Source organism: Anomalospiza imberbis, chromosome 4 (assembly GCF_031753505.1).
Source record: "Anomalospiza imberbis isolate Cuckoo-Finch-1a 21T00152 chromosome 4, ASM3175350v1, whole genome shotgun sequence".
In the NCBI taxonomy this organism is placed as follows: Eukaryota; Metazoa; Chordata; class Aves; order Passeriformes; family Viduidae; genus Anomalospiza; species Anomalospiza imberbis.
In genome coordinates, this window is record NC_089684.1 from 27,696,630 (window position 1) to 27,703,939 (window position 7,310).

A 7,310-nucleotide genomic window follows, 5' to 3' on the forward strand; every position below is an offset into this window, starting at 1 on the left:
GCGTAAAGACCATGGCTAAGCTTGCAAGATGAAAGCAGAGCAAGAATAAAAAAAAAGGAGGTTAGCATCTCTGGAACACTCTACATCAGACCTCTTTATTTCCAGTCAAGTTTCTCAATCAATCAGCTACACTGCCAGAAAAATGTAATGTCTTTCCTTACACATTAAGCTACAAAAGAAAAATGCAGGCATAAAATCATATATACTTCCAGCAAGCACCTTCTGCACTATGCTGATATCTGGCCTGCTGCACTGCCTATTAACATCTCAATTTCTCAGTGCTGCAGAACAAATGGGGAAGAACAAGGCATGAAAACTTGCTTTTACATCTTGATTTTCACTCTTCTTTAGGGACATGGAAGTAAGCAGACATTAATTTCTTGGTTCAATATTTTTAGAACATTGCTGCAGGAGAAATGACCTGGGCATGGGAAGAAAGGAGAATATTGAAGTTAAACAAAGAAATAGGAGGAAAAAAGATCTAAAGGTTCCCAGCTAGAAGGACAGTGCAGTAAGACATTTTAAAGAATAACAGCACCCTCATTGATAAAAGTCCCTGAGCAAGGGACAACAGGGATCTCTGACAGCTTTTTCCAGGGAATTACTCATGCCAGCCAAACTTGGCTGACCACCTCAGCTGACAAAGCCTGTGTATACCCTGGAAGAGAAGGGATAGAAGTGAAGATCATGGCTCCAGAAAATTGCCCAGGCTCTTCCAGACTCAGGGCAAAAAGGATTAAAAAAAATTCAATTACCTCCCTTTATTACATTTACCTGCACTAGCAGATTTTAGAACAACCAAATATGATCTCTGAGTGAACAGTGGGTGGGATATGAAGTGTTTCCTGATAGCAGATCTAGTCCATTTTAAGTTAGAAAGATTTTTTTTTCCTTCCACCAATGTGAGCTAAGAAGCATTGGGAAGACCAGTCTTTTTTTTCACAGAGCATCTTAAACAGGTTTGACATGCTTGGTGGGAAGAAGGAATAGCGCATCCTGTCTTAGAAAGTAGACTGGTCTAGGTGACCTTTTGATAATGCTGTCAACCTGCCATTCCAAATACATTTGGGGTCAGAAATCATGACCTGGGTCAAGGATATGCTGACAAACGTCTGCAGGTTGAAACAAAAATTCACCCTCCAACCTCAATCAGCTCTGGAGCCAAGACCCATAAAAACCAGGTATTTTATGATGTGGCTGTCCTTACAGTAGAAAAAAGGGCATTGAAGCCTTGCCAGCTGACTCATCACATGGACAAGGACTTGCTGGTCATCAGGCATGGATTGCAAACGAGGACTCAGTGCTTAAAGGCTAAACTACTTCCTAATCTAGTCAGGCACTCTGTTCCTCTCCTTACATCAGTATTGATTGTGATGTTTTCTTACAGTAGGTTTCCCCACCCCTCATTAAAATAGGGTTCTTTTCTAAATGCTCCCTCTTTGTGTCTTGTTTGCACATTCACTGATGCCGAATAATTTCCTTCTAAGGAGCTTATGAATAAAATATGAAGATTATAAGTCCAGGATTCTTTGATGTGTTTTCAAGCATTAGGAGCTCAATCAGTTCTGTGCAGTTATCCCTTTGAAGTTTCAACTGGGCATTTTCTTCCTCAAAAAAGAAAAACTCTGTCCTTTTGAAGGCTGACTATCTTAAAGATATACCATTTATTTTAGTTTTATTCTTGATAATCGTTTAGAAGTTAGAGAACAGCACAAGGATCAGAAAAGGAAATAAGAACCATTTAAAAGAGTTACCTTTGGGGTAAACATGGATTTATGAACCTACATGGACCTTTTGACTTATCCCATTTCCTTACATACCAACATCAATGCAATTACTTCAATATCAACCTGGAATAACACAAGGCAGACCTCAAGTTATTCACAGAAATGTAGAGCAACAATCATTCCAAGGAAGGGTTCTACCTCTTAACTCGGTGCAAGTTAAGTGACCCAGGAGCAGCGAGTAATTTCAGAAAGACACACTAAAGGAAAAAACCACTACATTTTGCTATGTCCCCTGCTTACGTAGAAATACTGCCCTTTGTATGTACTAGTGCTCATAATGTGTTATGCTGCTTCTTAGTTTTGTCAGGTTCCAGGAATGAGATGTGATTGTTCAGAGCCTGAGCAGCTCCCACAGCTTAAACACCCGTCTCCTTGAAGAAGTGCATTAGTGCCTTGCAGTGACATTCATCATAAGGCACTGTGGAACTCAGAGAATACTTTACCCAAAGCACTCCTATGCAGTCATTCTAAGCCCAGAAATAAAATCAATTTGCTTTAATTCTCTTTCTACAGACATCATTGTCTGCCAATTTTTCTTAAGGAATTCTTCCTTCAGAAGATAAAATTTCCTCACAAAAAGACATGGTCTTTTATTCTCTGCACTAATTGCTTTTTTCAAACCATATCCTAAAGAAGTGACTTGTGCAATTTCTGTCTTTTGCAAAAATGACATGATTCAAGTATGTCCAACTTAACATTATAATAGCCTGCAGTATGCTGCATTTAATACTCAACTCCACACAGCTACAAAATTAGTCAAATAACAAGACTAATCTGTGTTGGACTCTGTAAGGCTTCAGTATCAGCATCACTGGTAGACAAATTAGGTATTTTTCTGCCTGCAACATCTTAATACTCATTGTTTTGCTCACAGGTGGATTCATGGAAGCAGCAAGAGAAATCAAACTTGAACACACACATCTCCAGAATACCATAACTCTGCTTATGGAAATGGCCAGATACTCACACAGAAACATCTACCCTGATTCCAACACATATTTCTGCTTTCATCCAGCTATGTATGGGAATCTGGGGTCTTACATTCTAATAATCTCCTCAATAAAGATGGGTTTGTACAGATGCAGTGAAGTAAAATGCTAGATCCTCCTAATCACATATGCATAAGACCAATGATCAAGCACCACAAGGAAACTCAGCCTCTCTCTGCCCCAATCCCACCTGGACTGTAAAGCACCTGGATTAAACAGTCCAATAACACTCTCCAAATCCAGCAGGAAAATGATCTCACAGCATCACCACCTTCTGCTGGGTATCTGCACCTGCATCTTCTGTTGCAGAGACGCAGGTGCTCAGACCTAAAGCCAGCACTGTACATTGTTGAACTTCACTACTTCAGCCAAATGGAAATTGAAAATAAAGCAAGCCTTTGAGTACACCAAAGAAACCCAGGCTTACTTAATATTAGAATATTAGAAATCAGGCTTTTTACTCTCCCTGGCAAGAGACAGTTTTATTGCAGCTTAAAAAAGGCAGTCATACCATTTGTAAGAAGTTGTAGGCGTGAAAAACATGAGGGAGATCATCAGCTCTGCAGTGAACAAATACATTCAAATAAATAGTTTGATTAGAAATGAGGATGTTGTATTCTTGACCTAATTTTGCTTCCTTAGTGGCTATGGATGCCAAATTAGACTGTGCAAATGGCATACAATCTATTCTCTTACACGTGACTGAAGCAAGGTTTAGAAATCACTTTTCATGGAAGATGTTTAGCAGTTCTCATTTTTTGTACTTTTTATCAGTAGTTAAAAATGAATGAAGATTACTTTAACTACATGATATTAGACAAAGAATAAATAAAACTGAGGACTACTGAAAGATTATTTTGATACATTTTAACCATTTAAATAGTCTGGATATGTTAGTAATGTGCATTTTACAACAATTTTCTTAACTCCTTGGATAGGAATATGTAAGTACAAAAATTCTCTTCAGGCATAAACGCACTTAAAGTGGTTATTACAGCTTTTAAAAAAATTGCAGTTATTTTACATGCACTTAGCTGAAAATAGTATCCAAAACATTGTCAGACTCCTGTTGCTGTGGCAACACATTGTTCATGATTTGCCTGTCTGAGGCAACAAGAAGTCGCAAATATTGAATTAAATACACTTAAGTCCAGCACTTAGAGTTGGCCACCATGTCCCAGTTGAAAGCTAGTTTATTTAAATGCTACTTAGATGTGTCTTTTCACTGAGAGCCAAACTATTACTTAACATATCGAGAGCAAAAGTCTTTCCAGAAGTTAAGAAGAAGGATTGTTTAACACTCTGTGGAGCAGCAGTACAGAAAATAACAAAGAGGGGGTTGCTTTCAGTTGCCACGGCGGGATGGGGTAGAAGTCAGCAAGAGGTATTGCTCCTTAGAGGGAAGCCACTGTGCCTGGGGAAGATAAGTAAGGAGCTTCATTCCTGTTTCAGCTGCACCAAATCATTCCACTGACCTCTGTTTAGTTCCCAACAAGTGATATTTGGACAGTACTTATGCTTTGCAGCAGAACACCCCGCCCTTCCATGCCAGCTGTGCTGCTCCATTGGATGCTTTCCTTTCTCCCAGGCAGAGCTGCTGGGCCATGGGATGCAAAAGCAGCATGAGGTGTCTCCTTCAAAGAAGGGCGGCTTGATGCACCTGGTACCAACACTGCATAAACAATGCCAGAGATGGGGAAGAAGCAGAACACTGCTCAAAGCTCCATCAGGTGCCACCTTAAAATCAATGCTGAAAAACAATCCATTAAGCACAGAATGTACGCAGCATTTCTGAGCAACAAAGGAATATGGTCTGACCATCACCACTGCCGTCACTTTCCTTAGTAAACTTCAGTGTCAATTTCACACAAGAAAAACACTAGGTAAATTTACAATTAATTAATTCACACATTTTCAGGAAATTCTCCACAGTTCTGGGGAGCATGTGCTTTCCATACCTATTCTCTTCTGCATAACTCTCTTCTGGGTGGCTGGATAACAAAATTCTATGCAGCAACTTACCTGTATCCAGGAGACACAAGAAGCTGAGTTTTGTTTTGCTCTGACACTGTCCCTTAAGGGAAGCATGCTTATGACCCCTGATTATTGTGTTCTGAGCTCCAAGTGAGAATATTAAGTTCAATGTGCTTGCAATTTAATTTCAGCTATAACAATTAGCAACTGCCCTACTTTGGACCTGAACTTCCTAAAACACAGAAATGTAGACCTGCCAGCTAATCAGACATCATTTCCCTGTGTCTAAACAGAAGGGAAATATTCCCTCTCTGAATCACCTGCGGTGACTTTGATTTATCTTTCATTAGCTGCAAACTGACTATCTAATACCTAGCTACCAGCATAGATGGCAAATGAGGCTTCTAGGAAAGCATTTATTTAGTTCACACATGACTTCACAAGGCAAAAAGTTTCTATGGTTGGAAGAATGTCAAAGAAACACATCATTAAAGCCAAATTTCCAATATAATTCATTCACCAGAGGGAAGTAAAAATATCTCCCTGAATTTTACATCCTCTTATTCTTTCAAAACCATCTGCATATACCAATGATTGGGAATAAAAGGAAAGTCCACTGACAATAAGAAGGTTATGATCTTCCTGCAGGTCTGTGGAGGCATTTAACAATCGCAACAAAACAAATTCTGATGATCACAACCTGATCCCAAAGCCATGCTTGCTCACCCACTGCCTTCAGTGGGCCTGGCCCGAGATCTCATTAGCTGTCCTTAAAACAAGCTGCCAGTCCCTTCATTGTACATTGCTGCCTTTGGCTAATTAGGCAATAGGATCAGAGAAATCCCAGCATAAAAAAAAAAAAAAACCCAAAGAATGACCAATGTACCATAAAAACTTGCCCAAAGAAAACCTTCCTGAAACATGCAAACCACACTTTTTTTTCAAGAAAGTGACAAGAACTCATGGGGGGGAAAGTACATGTCCAAAATGTTTTCAATATATTGTGTGCTGCCTAATTTCCTGAACCTTGCTGATAGTGGCAATGATTTCCTGTGACTAGTTAAAACAAAAGAACATGAAGCTTTTCTTAAGTACGACATTACTGCTCAATCTCTATTACAGAAAGCCCAAAAATATGAGGGGAAATGCTTTTAAGAGCTGCATCAAAATCTTCCAGAAAGTGATCCATTTTGGGTGGGCATGCTCATATGATAAAGGAGAGCAGGAATAAATCCAAAGAAGCACAGAAACAGTCTAAATAAAATCAATCAAACAAGAAAGCCTCAAGTAAATGCTAGTGTGTATTTTTTTTAGCCTGTGTGGAAAAGAATAGAGAAGCCTTGGACCTTTGACATTCCCACCAGTTGACTCTTTGTCCTGCTTTTGATTCTGCCTATATTCAGGCATTCAGGCACAAGCTTTTCATTTTCTGGCAAGAATCAGGACTGAATCAATCAGTAATGGCTTTCACCTTTAGTTCTCTTCCCTCCTTCCTATAACAGCCTGCAAACCATTGAAATTTAGTCAAGAAAATAAGTACCTGCAACTTCTCTGAAATTTACCTTAAGCATGGAGAGCTCTAGCTGGGGGGTAGCTCTTTTTTAGTAGTAGTATTTTTAAACAGATTAGAGCCAATTATTTTGTGGAAGAGGTATGCTATCAATCTAAATTAATCCCATGTCTGTCCTTGAAATATCGGTACTTTTCCTCACATTTAGAAACCTCTTTTTTATGCTGCCTTCAAGCTCTCTGCAAACATTACAGCATGGCCTGCTCCTCCTGGACTTCAGCTGGCTGCTCTCCATCTCATCAGCTCAAGACAAGCTGTATCTCCCCCACCAATTTCTTCTCCCTCAAATAATGTTTTAGGTACACTTTTCAGCGTGGAAGGAAGGGCCCACACACTGTCTCAGGTCGCTTGGTGGATCGGAGGTTTGAACAACTGATTCCATGTATTGTGTGGGCAGATGTTCGAAGAAAGAAAGGTTCAAACCACCAAACCCTTTGGGAAGGGAGGGAAAGGAGCCTTGTGAAAGAGGAAGTTTCACATCTTGAGGAACCTGACATCACATCTAAAGTTCATTTTACAAAGGGATTTTCAAGACAGTCTGGTTTCATGGATAGTGGGGATATTCAAGGGCAAAACACCTCTCCATGCTGTTACAGTGGCAGTACTTAGCATTGATGACAGCAGTAGCCCCACCGTGAGCAATGGGACAGGGATTTCTCTAACCCTGGGAACGGCACCTACTTTTGCAGTTGGGAAATGTGCAGATAACATGTCATACCACACACCTGAAGGATTAAATTCTCTTGGGCCATAAATAGCAACCTCACTTCTTTTCCTCGCTTTGCCTCTCAGCAAGCCAATGCCACATTACCCCTTCTCAGGGCAGTATCAGTGATGTTCTCCATTCAGCTGCACTTCCCACTCTGCCTTCCAGCTGGAGAGCCAGCCTTGCCACTGCTGTGTTTGCTGGCATCCATTCACTCCCCTATTCTAAGAGCACTTCCTGACTTCACTTCAGCTCTAGGAAAAATGCAAAAGAATTTTGTGTCC